Source organism: Spinacia oleracea, chromosome 3 (genome assembly GCF_020520425.1).
Source record: "Spinacia oleracea cultivar Varoflay chromosome 3, BTI_SOV_V1, whole genome shotgun sequence".
Taxonomy (NCBI): domain Eukaryota; kingdom Viridiplantae; phylum Streptophyta; class Magnoliopsida; order Caryophyllales; family Amaranthaceae; genus Spinacia; species Spinacia oleracea.
In genome coordinates, this window is record NC_079489.1 from 79,583,673 (window position 1) to 79,597,089 (window position 13,417).

The following is a 13,417-nucleotide window of genomic DNA, read 5'->3' on the forward strand; positions in this document are numbered from 1 at the left end:
TGCTAATTCGTACGACGCGCTTCTGATTAAATTCCCGATTCCGGAATTTATTTCCGATACGAACAATATTTAATATTTCCGATTCCGGAATTAATTTCCGTTTCGAACAAATATTTAATATTTCCGTTTCCGGAATTATTTTCCGATTCCGATAATATTTCCGATTCTGACAATATTTCCGTTTCCGGCAATATTTCCGATTCCGGCAATATTTCCATTTCCGATAATATTTTCCGATACGTACCATGTTTCCGTTTCCGGCAACATCTACGACTTGGATAATATTTATATTTCTGATACGATCCATATTTCCGTTTCCGGCAATATCATCGTTTCCGGAGTATTCATTTCTTGCATGTGACGATCTCAGCTCCCACTTAAACCAAGATCCGTCGATTCCGAATATCCATAGATGGAGTATTTAATGCCATTAAATACTTGATCCGTTTACGTACTGTTTGTGTGACCCTACGGGTTCAGTCAAGAGTAAGCTGTGGATTAATATCATTAATTCCACTTGAACTGAAGCGGCCTCTAGCTAGGCATTCAGCTCACTTGATCTCACTGAATTATTAACTTGTTAATTAATACTGAACCGCATTTATTAGACTTAACATTGAATGCATACTTGGACCAATGGCATTATTTCCTTCAGTCTCCCACTTGTCCTTAGGGACAAGTGTGCATTTCCTAATTCCTTTGTCGCTCGATGCTTGCTCTTGAACATAAGGTAAGAGTTGTCATCCTTATTATGTCCAGAGGTGTTCCTCGGTTTCAGAGTTCAACTGATCAAATAAACAGATAATCATAGCCTATGGTTCATCCGAGCACGGCCATGCATTTCACAGTTTCTAGCTCTTCGAGTGGCCTTGTACAACTTTTAAGCATCTCATCCCGATTTGTGGGAGGACAATCCCAATCTTGCGATCTTGAGATTAGACTTCGTTTGATAGGTGATTACCTGAGCGTTGCCTTTATAGCCTCCTTTTACGGTGCGACGGTTGGTCAACGTCAAAGCAACCAGTTCTCAAACAAGTAATCTCAAATCACTCAGGTATTGAGGATTTAGTGTCTAATAATTTTAATGAAATTTACTTATGACAGATTTTCATCTCTTACAGTAAAGTTTCATAGGTCTTGTCCGATACTAGTCTTCCCAAAGTAAGTATCTATGCAAATGATTATGACATTGCCATGTCCACATAGTTCAAGAAACAGAACTACTAGTCATCTTGCATTCTAATCGTCTAACGTTTTCTATGCGCCCAATTTTATAGAAAACTCCGACTAGGGACCATTTTCAACCTTTGACATTCAAGTTCACTTGATAGACATTTCTTAGTCACAGGACTGGTCCTGACAGTCTATCTTGAATATATCGTCAAATTGAAGGGACTCATCATTTAATAAACCACAAATTAAATGGAAAAATGAATTCTTTCATTTATTGTGAATGATTAACCAATAATGTTTTACAAAGATTTAAACTCTAAAACTTTAAAACATTAAACAGGGATATCAAAGCCATTCTCCAATATGCTTGATTCCCATAGCTGCAGTGTGCGAGTTGTGCTTCGCCTGCGGCACAGGTTTAGTCAATGGATCTGATATGTTGTCATCAGTTCCAATCCTGTTTATCTCGACTTCTTTTCTTTCAACGAACTCTCGTAGAAGGTGAAATCTACGAAGTACATGCTTGACTATCTGGTGGTGTCTAGGCTCCTTTGCCTGTGCAATAGCTCCGTTATTATCACAATACAGGGCTATTGGTCCTTTAATGGAGGGGACTACACCAAGTTCACCTATGAACTTCCTTAGCCATATAGCTTCCTTTGCTGCTTCATGTGCAGCAATGTACTCCGCTTCAGTTGTAGAATCCGCAATGGTGCTTTGCTTAGCACTTTTCCAGCTTACTGCACCTCCGTTGAGGCAGAAGACAAACCCTGACTGTGATCTGAAATCATCTTTGTCGGTTTGGAAACTTGCGTCCGTATAGCCTTTAACAATTAATTCATCATCTCCACCATAGACCAGGAAGTCATCTTTGTGCCTTTTCAGGTACTTCAGAATATTCTTGGCAGTAGTCCAATGCGCCTCTCCTGGGTCTGACTGGTATCTGCTCGTAGCACTGAGTGCGTACGCAACATCCGGGTGTGTACATATCATAGCATACATTATTGAACCAATCAATGATGCATATGGAATCCCATTCATTCGTCTACGCTCATCAAGTGTTTTTGGGCACTGAGTCTTGCTTAGAGTTATTCCATGAGACATGGGTAGGTAGCCTCGCTTGGAGTCCGCCATCTTGAACCTATCAAGCACCTTATTGATATAAGTGCTTTGACTAAGTCCAATCATCCTTTTAGATCTATCTCTGTAAATCTTGATGCCCAATATGTACTGTGCTTCTCCTAGATCTTTCATCGAAAAACATTTCCCAAGCCAAATCTTGACAGAGTTCAACATAGGAATGTCATTTCCGATAAGTAATATGTCGTCGACATATAATACTAGGAAAGCAATTTTGCTCCCACTGACCTTCTTGTATACACAAGATTCGTCTGCGTTCTTGATGAAACCAAAGTCACTTACTGCTTCATCAAAACGTATATTCCAGCTCCTGGATGCCTGCTTCAATTCGTAGATTGACTTCTTTAGCTTGCATACCTTTTTTAGCATTCTTTGGATCCTCAAAACCTTCAGGCTGTGTCATAAACACAGTTTCTGTTAAAACGTCGTTTAAGAAAGCAGTTTTGACATCCATCTGCCATATTTCGTAATTGTAATATGCAGCGATTGCTAACATTATCCGAATAGACTTTAGCATTGCAACTGGTGAAAAGGTTTCATCGTAATCCACACCGTGGACTTGCCTGTAACCTTTTGCAACCAATCTAGCTTTGAAAACTTCAAGTTTCCCATCCTTGTCTTTTTTCAGTTTGAAAACCGATTTGCTTCCAATGGCTTGGTAGCCATCTGGCAAATCGACCAAATCCCATACTTGGTTTTCAGACATGGAGTCTAATTCAGATTGCATGGCTTCTTGCCATTGCTTGGAGCTAGGGCTCGTCATAGCTTGTTTGTAAGTCGCAGGTTCATCACTTTCAAGTAATAGAACGTCATAGCTCTCGTTCGTCAAAATACCTAAGTACCTTTCCGGTTGAGATCTATATCTTTGCGATCTACGCGGGGTAACATTTCTAGATTGACCATGATTCTCACCAGATTCTTCTAAAGATCTCTGAGTTTCATCCTGAATGTCATCTTGAGCATTCTCTAGAGTTTGTTGTTCGATTCGAATTTCTTCGAGGTCTACTTTTCTCCCACTTTTCATTTTGGAAATGTGATCTTTCTCCAAAAAGACACCATCTCGAGCAACAAACACCTTGTTCTCAGATGTATTGTAGAAGTAATACCCCTTTGTTTCCTTTGGATAGCCCACAAGGATACATTTGTCAGATTTTGGATGAAGTTTGTCTGAAATTAATCGTTTGACGTATACTTCACATCCCCAAATCTTAAGAAAAGACACATTTGGAGGCTTTCCAAACCATAATTCATATGGAGTCTTTTCGATAGCTTTAGACGGAGCTCTATTTATAGTGAGTGCAGCTGTATTTAGTGCATGTCCCCAAAATTCTAATCGAAGTTTGGCCTGACCCATCATTGACCTGACCATGTCTAGCAAGGTTCTGTTCCTCCGTTCCGACACACCGTTCCATTGTGGTGTTCCAGGAGGAGTCAATTCTGATAGAATTCCACATTGACTAGTAGAAAAACATTCATTTGAGGCGTCACTTTTATATTCATTTGCGGCGTTTTTGGCGTAGCAGCAAATAGAGTGGCAACAAATGAATAGGATTGATTTGCGGCGTTAAAAAACGCCTCTAATTAATGATTCATTTGCGGCGTATACGTAGAAAAACGCCTCAAATTAATAGTATTGTTAGGCGGCGTTTTGTACCTAAACGCCTCAAACTTTGTAAAATTTCAGGAGTAAAAACGCCGCGAATAATGTGTAATTTTGTTTTATAAAATAATTTATTTTCTATATTCAATAAGCCAAAAAATGTAGAACCTGTATTCACGCCACATTTATACAATGTCCAAAAGTATCATCAACCACCAATAACTTCCAATAAACTTTGATTTTTACATATAATACCACCATCATATGTTTACAAAAATAAACCAACTAAATAGTTTGAAGTCGAACGTAACCATGTCTTTTACACTTCGTACGTTACAATTTTGCACCAAAAATATAATAAGGGAATTATATATGACTTCAATAGCAGGAAACATCCACAAAAAGAGATCGATGAAAGGTTCTTTACACACAATGTTCGGTGAAGTATGATTCCCATTTGTCTCGTATTTCATCAATTTGCTCATTGGTGAAACGCTCTCCACTTAGTGACGTGCAAACCTAACAAAATAATCTATATATCATCAAATAAGTTGACACATACAATAAACTTTAAATCATCTAAATGAGTACGAAGAAGTGAAGGAGCTTAGAGAAAAGGGATGTGGTAAAAATGAGTGAACAATAAGTTATCAGGATTAGGAAGTTGTCAGGTCACATGATGATCAACAGAATGCCATACTTCTTCCCATGGTGATTAGGAAGTTGTCAGGATTCTCTTCTATAATGATATTTATATTTAGAGGGAGAGGGGGGGGGGTGTGGTATAGGTAACTAATTACAGAGACAAGAAGGGGGAAAAAGGTTATTAAGTTAATTACAAAGACAATTATTATCATAAAATGGAACTAATATGGAACTCAACAACATATTTCACAGTTTCTGGATAGTGGGAGTTAAATAGAGGTAAACCTCTAGAATATTAGGAAAAGAAAGATCAAATCAGGATTTGAATGTCAACCAAAAAAAATCATGAAAAATCATACAAAATTAAACTTGATTTAAGCATACAGAATTAAAGTTGTACTAACCAAGTTTTGTCTGCTGCCCTCCCTATTTGTCTGTCAGACTTGATGCATATTCCACCTTAGGTAATTAAGTAAGTACCCTGCAGCATTGCGAGATTAAAACTCTATTTACCATCAAGATCATCATTCTGGGCCACACTACACTCCACTGAAGCTTACAGTCTGAAGTTTGTCCAATCTTTCGTTGCTGTTATGTTCAAGCCTTCCTGGATCGCAATCAGATCACCTGTTAGGACTGTTGTTACCTTAACTCAAATCTAAAAACCCATTAACCAAGCTCCTTAATTTGTCTTTCATCACATATACCAGCATAGAAATTACATCTGCAATCTACAACTAGAATCTACACTAGATAAAAGGTAGATATTCATTTTTGCTGCATTAGTTTTCTAAGTATACCAAAGTTAACCTGATTATACCTGATGTTTTCAACACGAACTCGCATTATAGGGTACCAACCATCTTTTGAGTTGGGCGTCCTGCTCCATGACCAGCCTTAAACTTAGTTCTATCAATAATTGGATTCTTTTGAGGGCTATTCTCCAAGCTTGTGCAAGGAACATGTTGCAATGTCTGCAATATAATACAGTACATATTTTAGGAAAGGAAAGGCGTGTGCGGCATGGTATCACTTAGTGACAAGAAAAAGCATGCACTGCAGCAGTTTCAGAGAACACACAACCAACTATTTAAGTGAGTGCAAAGGCACCACACGATCATCATGGTCAGCTGGCAATAACATGGTAGATGGGTACTGTGCAGTTCGATCAGATGATAGCTCCCATTGTCTCCTAATGTGTGTAGAGGTGAGTACCTGTAAGCAAGAACGCTCTATACTCAAAGTAGGAAACTTAAGGAAAAAGAAGTGGTTCGGGCCACCTAATTTTCAAATATCACTTGTTTCTTATCAACCACGGTCTCCTTGTATTAACAGACTACATGTACTGAATAATAACAGATTTATCCCAGTGAAACTCAAGTGTACTATTGATGAAACGCTGAGTATAGGAACAGACAAGTATCACCTAACATATCATGTACTCTATGCCAAAAAAAGCACTACCTAATGTAAACATACAAAGAATCAAATTTGTTAAGAATAGAGTTATTCGAATAGAGTTATTAATAGAATGATCAAAATAAATGTCTTAAACAATAGGTAGTACCGATTGATAGGCGACAATCAAAATTAGCCAAGAGAGAAGTAGAAATTCGCTAGTTGTTTTAACTATCGTCCCAACCACTAACTATTGATAATAAAAAAAACTGCAATATTAAATACTCTGTAGGCAGTATATAGAAAAACAAAGAAACAAAGAAACTATTTCCCAATGATCTCTATCAAGGAATGGCAGCAACAATCTAACCTTAAAAAACGGATCATTGTCTAGTTGTCTACATTCTAGCATTGAACTTACAATAGCATGAAAGAAACTACACTTAAATTAAAAACCCAATTAATCAAACAATCAAGAACACTGTAACTCGAACAACCCATCAAGTAAATTTGAAGCAATTACAACTAAAAAACAAAACTTCAATAAAAAAAAGGGGCTATTTTCCGATGAAACTACACTTGAATTTTACACCCAATTGATCAAGAACACCATAGTTCAAACAACCCATCAGTCCAATTCGCACGCAAGCAATTACAACAATAAAACAAAACTTTCAATTAAAAAGAGGGTTATTATGAAAGAAATTATACTTGAATTATAAAAAAACCAATCATACCCAGAAATAACACCAGTTTGTGTACTCTATAATGACTGTTTGAACTCCCACATCCTCCAGATTCGCCGCCGCTGGAAATTCTATGAAGAGGGTAAGTAGTATGGTTCCTAGCGAAACATTCATTGTTCTTCGAAAACATTCATTTAAGTCTGAATTCTAAACTAATAATTAAGAGTTTAAGACCACGGCCCCTGAGTAACATATGGAGATATAACAAAAAGTACTTGAACATATACAATATGAAACCAAACTCTAAAAGATATAACAGAAACTCTTGGTCAAGGTATGAAAACTGGACAGAGTGATATAATGTCCTACAAGATTCAAGGTTGGAAGAGAGTCTATACCATTGCCTTTCCCAATCATGAATTTATCTAACTTCTACAAAGATGTCAATTTCCCAAATCCTGACGGCAAATCAGTCAAACCGCTCCCAAAAAAAATACCAAGTACTTGAGGTTGTCCAATTTAGCAAAATTTCTTGGCAACTCTTTAACCTGACTGCAACACATAATGTCCAATTTTGCAGGTTGTCTAATTTTGTTATGGCGCTAGGAAGACATTCAATGCTAGTATTTCTAAGATTAAGGTTCATAGATATATCAACTTCCCTATAGAATTTGGGATCCACAAAGTTTCAATACCACAAAATTCACAAGGGGAAAAAACTAATTTCACAAAAGCAATTACGAAATTAGATGAATTTTAAAGACAAATAGTTCTATAATTACCACAATTTCGTCCAAATGCCAAAAGAACAATGAAAATTACACAAACCCTAGAAATTAAAACACATAATTACAAAGAAAAATAATCCAATAATTCAGAAGTAATTCATGTAAATCGAAAGATGTAAATCGAAATATGAAAGAGATAGAATAACGTAATTGAATTGAAAAAACGGCAAGAAGGAGAAAGGACTCAAGGAGTAGGAGCGAAACTTACCTAGACTAAGCACGACGGCCGGAGAACTTGAAACAATGGTGTCAGTCACCCGAAAATTTGAACCAACCCCGTGAATCGACGATTTTAGATAGTTGCTCTGATTTTCACATAATTTCAGTAGATCATAGACGAGTGTGAAGAGTTTTGTGATTCGCAGTCGAGATGAGTCGATCTGTACCGTTTTGAGACGACGGCGGTGGAGATCAGTCAAAATCAATTAAAGAGGAGATAATTGGTGGTGAAGAAGAATGAAAGAAGAAGGGAGAAGGATACAGACACTCAAAAAAAGCAAGAAGAAGACAACTGAAGGATACGAAAGGAAAGGAAAGGCAAGGGTTTTACCTTATGAGTTTGGCGGCGTAAATATCATCAAACGCCGCTGATTAATAATTATTATGGATTAGTGGTGTTATAACGCCGCCAATTAATAATTTATCGTTTAATTGGAGGCGTTAGCAAATAAACGGCGCTAGCGCGTAGCAGCAAATCAATATTTTTCTACCAGTGATTCTTTCAGATGGTCATCAAATTCATAGCTCAGATATTCACCGCCTCTATCAGACCGCAGTGCCTTAATCTTCTTGCCTAATTGATTCTCTACTTCACTCTGAAATTCCTTGAATTTGTCAAAGGATTCAGACTTATGCTTCATTAGGTAGACATAACCATATCTACTGAAGTCATCAGTGAAAGTGATAAAGTAGCTGAAACCACCTCTAGCATTTGTACTCATTGGTCCACATACGTCTGTATGGATTAAACCCAATAGTTCATTTGCTCTTTCTCCAACTTTAGAGAAAGGTTGCTTTGTCATTTTGCCAAGTAAACATGATTCGCATTTACCATAATCCTCTAAGTCAAATGGTTCTAGAATTCCTTCCTTTTGAAGTCTTTCTAAGCGTTTCAAGTTTATATGGCCTAATCGACAATGCCACAGATAGGTGAGATCTGAATCATCCTTTTTGGCCTTTTTGGTATTTATGTTATATAATTGTTTGTCGTGATCTAATAAATAAAGTCCATTGACTAATCTAGCAGATCCATAAAACATCTCTTTAAAATAAAACGAACAACTATTGTCTTTTATTAAAAAGGAAAATCCCTTGGCATCTAAGCAAGAAACTGAAATGATGTTTTTAGTAAGACTTGGAACATGGAAACATTCTTCCAGTTCCAAAACTAGCCCGAAGGGCAACGACAAATAATAAGTTCCTACAGCTAATGCAGCAATCCGTGCTCCATTTTCCACTCGTAGGTCGACTTCACCCTTGCTTAACTTTCTACTTCTTCTTAGTCCCTGTGAATTGGAACATAAGTGTGAGCCACAACCTGTATCTAATACCCAAGAAGTTGAATTAGCAAGTATACAGTCTATAACGAAAATACCTGAAGATGGAACGACTGTTCCGTTCTTCTGATCTTCCTTTAGCTTTGGACATTCTCTTTTGTAATGGCCTATTCCATTACAATAAAGACAGCTTGATGTGGACTTGTTCTGCTTTGATTTAGCATCGCCCTTGGACTTTCCACTTTTCTTGAACGGTCTCCTTTTAGCCTTGAGTAAATCTTTGGCTTCACAGTCCAGTATTATTTCAGCCTTTCTGACAAGGTGAACAAATTCTGCAACTGTTTCTTCTCTTGGTTCACTTAGGTATAGTTGCTTGAAGCGACCAAACCCACTGTGTAGTGAATCGAGCAAGATAGAGACTGCCATCCTTTCGCTTATTGGTGTTCCTAGTAGACTTAGGCGATCAAAGTATGAACGCATAAGATCCACATGGAACCTCAGTGGGACTCCTACCCTCTGTTTAGTGCGAAGGAGCTGAACATGTGTTTTTTGGACTTCCATCCTATAACACCTGTTGGGAGAACTAACCTTTAGACTAGACATTGATTCAATCAACTCATGGACGTTCAGCTCTCTGTCCTCCGTGCTTCCACGACAGATATCCCTCAGATTCTTGATGAGCGTAAAAGGTTCATAGGCTACAAACCTTCTAGCCCAATCATCAGGGATATTGTTCAGCATGAGACTCATAACCTTTTTGAGATCCGCATCCCAGGCGTAAAATCTCTCAGGGGTCATGTCTCTGGCATAGTAGCTTGGCATGGGATGTGATAGTACATACTCAAGTCCATTGAGTTTGACTATTTCAACTAGCTTAGCTTCCCATTCAAGAAAATTTGCCAGGTTCAGCTTGACCATAAGCTCAGAACCCATGATGATGTTTTGATTGTTGTTTGCCATATTTAAAACTACAATTGAAAAGAATAAACAAATAAATAACCATTCACAGTTTCTCTTAATAAACTTAAATTCTAGCATACATGCATAATTCAATGTTCATTAAGCATTTTATTCAAGTTATGTGTTCCGGCAGGTGTGAATAAAATGATTCCAAGATCCTAAAATCATTGAAGAACTAAGCACAGTTTGTCGACTTAATCCTAAAACATCTTAGGTAAGCAAAAGCCTTTTGCTAATAGTCTAGAAACTATTCTTGGTTGATAGGTACGTCTAAGAACTTATTAGGTAAACCTATCGATTTTGCCACGACATAAAAGGACTCCTTACTTATATTGATGAGTTTCACCAAAACTAACATGTACTCACAATTATTTGTGTACCTTGCCCCTTTAGGACCAATAAGTAACACCTCGCTGAGCGAAAACTATTACTAGATTGATGTAAAGGATATCCAAGCAAGTGTATATTTTGGCATGGCACCTTTTAACTCAATTTTTAAGTTTGGAACTTAAGGCTCTTACTATGTTGGTTAGATTTTAAGTGAACTAAAATCCTTAATCATGCAACATAATCAAGCTTTGATCTCATGCATATTTAAGACATATTTAAAAGCAATAAATAACTTAAAACATGCATAAGATAAATGTGATCTAGTATGGCCCGACTTCATCTTGAAGCTTTAACTTCAAAGTCCGTCTTGAAAATCTCCATGGGAGGAACCATTTTCTTCAAAGAGAATAAGCTATAATTAAAACTAATTACAACTATTTGATGGTACGCAGACCATATTTGAATTTAAAAACAACTTTGGTACTTTAGACCAATTACATTCAAATTAATGGTACGCAGACCATATTTTCTATTCTATTTGGGCCATACTAGTCACTTCATAACCTGCAAAACAGTACATATACAATATATATACCATTCACCCATTCATTATCATGAATGGCCCACATAGCTGGTTAGTAAAACACATTATGCATCACATAAACATTTGCAGCAATTAATCAAGGGCACCAATAATCTACCAATTATTCAGTCCTTATTAATTCTAATCAAGTTGTTTTAACCTTAAGGATTTGTAGACCTAATCAAGAGTTTATGACTAAAAAGGGCTCCCACTTAAACCAATAAATTCATATGCTTTACTAATTTTAAACATAAAAATGTATTTCTAGTCTAACCGGAAACATACAAATTTAATTAAAATTTAAACCTCATATAAATTTATAATTGAATCCAAAAAGTTTAATTTAATTTCAGTCGTATTTAAATTAATTCATGATTTTAATTTTAGTAAAATAATTACAATAAATAAAATTTATTATAATTACAATATTCAAAATTAAAATCCAAGAAAATAATTTAAATTATCAATTTTAAAAATAATTAAAATTACGTAAACTGAAAATTTCAAATTAAAATTTCAAAACGATCTAATCGCAACGCAACAACCCCACGCAACGCACGCCCATGGGCCACACGCACACAGCCATCGCTGGCCATGTGCGCGCAGCCCATGCGCTGCCTCGCATCGCTGCTGCTCACCATCGCAAGGCATCACGCGAGCTGGTGCTCGCTGCGCGCGCCAGCGCTCGACGCACGAGCATGCTGCCGCAGCCCATCGCTGGGCGCAGCGCTCGTCGCACGTTGCAACAAGCACTCGCACGCCATCGCTGGGCGCAACACTCATCGCACGCACAATAAGCACTCGCACGCCATCGCTGGGTGCAGCGCTCGTCGCACGCACAATAGCGCTCGCACGCCATCGCTGCGCGCGAGCGATCGATGCTTGGCGCAGCACTCGTGGCACGCGAGCTTACGCTCGCTGCGCGCGAGGCAGTGCGCGCTGTGGCGCAGCTCGCTTGCTGCCCACACGCGACTGCTCGTGCCTTGCTATCGCCCTCGCCCATTCGCCCATTGCACACAGCCCACGACACAAGGCAGGGCTGCTGCCTTGTGCTCGTGCACCACTGCCTTGCTCATTGCATTCGTACCGCATGGGCGACGAGCTCCTTTGCTCGTCGTCACATGCCCGCACTATACAACACCCCTTAAGGGTAACACGTAGCATCCATTACTTTGTGCGTGCAAGTCATATGAGCGAATCGCATAAAATTTTAAAATTTATATTCAAAATTAATGACAAATTAATAAATAATATTAATTTCATAATTTTAGGGCGAAAAATCGAAAATTTATTATTCAATTGATTTCGGATTAACATGGATTCAAGTCTAGGTCATAAAAATTTAAAATTTAACATAAATTTACAATTTTTATGGTGGTTTTTAATCATAGTTATCTAATTAAATTATAACTAATTATGAAAATCAAATTAATTCTAAATTATTCCAATTTTCAACAAATTAATCATAATTAAAAATTAGATTGCATAATTAACAAGGCTAGGCATTCAAACTTGTTAAACATATACAGTAGGTCAATCAAAAATTCAAGATTTATCAACAAGAATCGCAAATATTTAATTTAACATCTTAAATTTACGAAATTTTGCATTCGAAAAACTAAAACCTCCGAAAAGTCATAGTTAGGCTTCGAATTTGAGAATTTTGGGTTCGGCCGAAAAATACCTTTTTTTGTCAAAATTTTAGAATGCCTTTTACATGCGGAATTGACACAAAAATCACTCGATTTGGATGAGTAATGAAGAAACTGCCGAAAAACTGCGTACGTATAATTAAATAAACGCAATTTGCAATTAATTAACAATTACGAAAATTAATCACCCCTTTTAATTCTTGCAAATTTGTAATATTTAACCATGTTCATGCAATTTAGATTATGAAAATAATAAGAGGCTCGTGATACCACTGTTAGGTTATGATACATATGACAATTCATAAATCATGCGGAAAAACCATAAAGTCAGGAAAGCATATTATTTACACATAATCATTTAGCATAGTTTAGATGCATACTCTTTGTTGCGTGCCTTCCCTAGCTGCGCCCGAACCGAACAAGAACAAGTCTTTAGGACTCCAACTGTCGTCCCTCCGTAGATAGTCCACAGCACGTCCGGATCCGCCTTAAGCTTGACCAACTAGGATCGCCCTTAAGGTACTTAGAATTTTTGGCACTTATAGGCTATTGTATGACTGAATTTTGCCCTCAAAAATCACTTTGAATATTTGAATACTCTCTGTAAATATGTGACCCTAGGCACCTATTTATAGAGTTATGGAAAAGGATTTGGAATCCTATTAGGATACTAATTTATTTAATTATATTCCTACTAGGACTCTAATTAAATAAACTAAATCTTTTAGCACAGCGCCAGCCCACTCGTCGCAGCCCCGCGCGCGCGCCAAGGCCATTGCTGGGCCTGGCCTTGCGCTGGACCGGGCGTGGCTTTGCAGCGTGTTTTTGGGCGCTTGGTCTTGCTGAGCGTAGGCCTGGCTTCGTGTTGGGCCTTCATCTAGCAAGTCTCGTCCGATGCTAATTCGTACGACGCGCTTCTGATTAAATTCCCGATTCCGGAATTTATTTCCGATACGAACAATATTT

General features: G+C 37.6%; 1 long non-coding RNA gene across 5 annotated transcripts; it reads right to left on the reverse strand.

Moving 5' to 3' along the window:
• Positions 1-4,278: 4,278 nt before the first annotated feature.
• On the reverse strand, positions 4,279-8,098 carry LOC130470408 (uncharacterized). 5 transcript variants are annotated; one of them, XR_008930691.1, is made up of 5 exons: positions 7,639-7,654; positions 6,694-6,764; positions 5,379-5,532; positions 4,963-5,165; positions 4,308-4,445 (listed from the first exon to the last, which is right to left on the reverse strand). It is a non-coding gene; the product is annotated as an uncharacterized lncRNA (long non-coding RNA). The 5 variants fall into 5 exon arrangements; XR_008930690.1 differs by having other exon boundaries at positions 6,694-6,773; positions 7,639-7,653; XR_008930688.1 differs by lacking the exon at positions 7,639-7,654 and having other exon boundaries at positions 4,279-4,432; positions 6,694-6,831.
• Between the last annotated feature and the right edge of the window lie 5,319 nt (positions 8,099-13,417).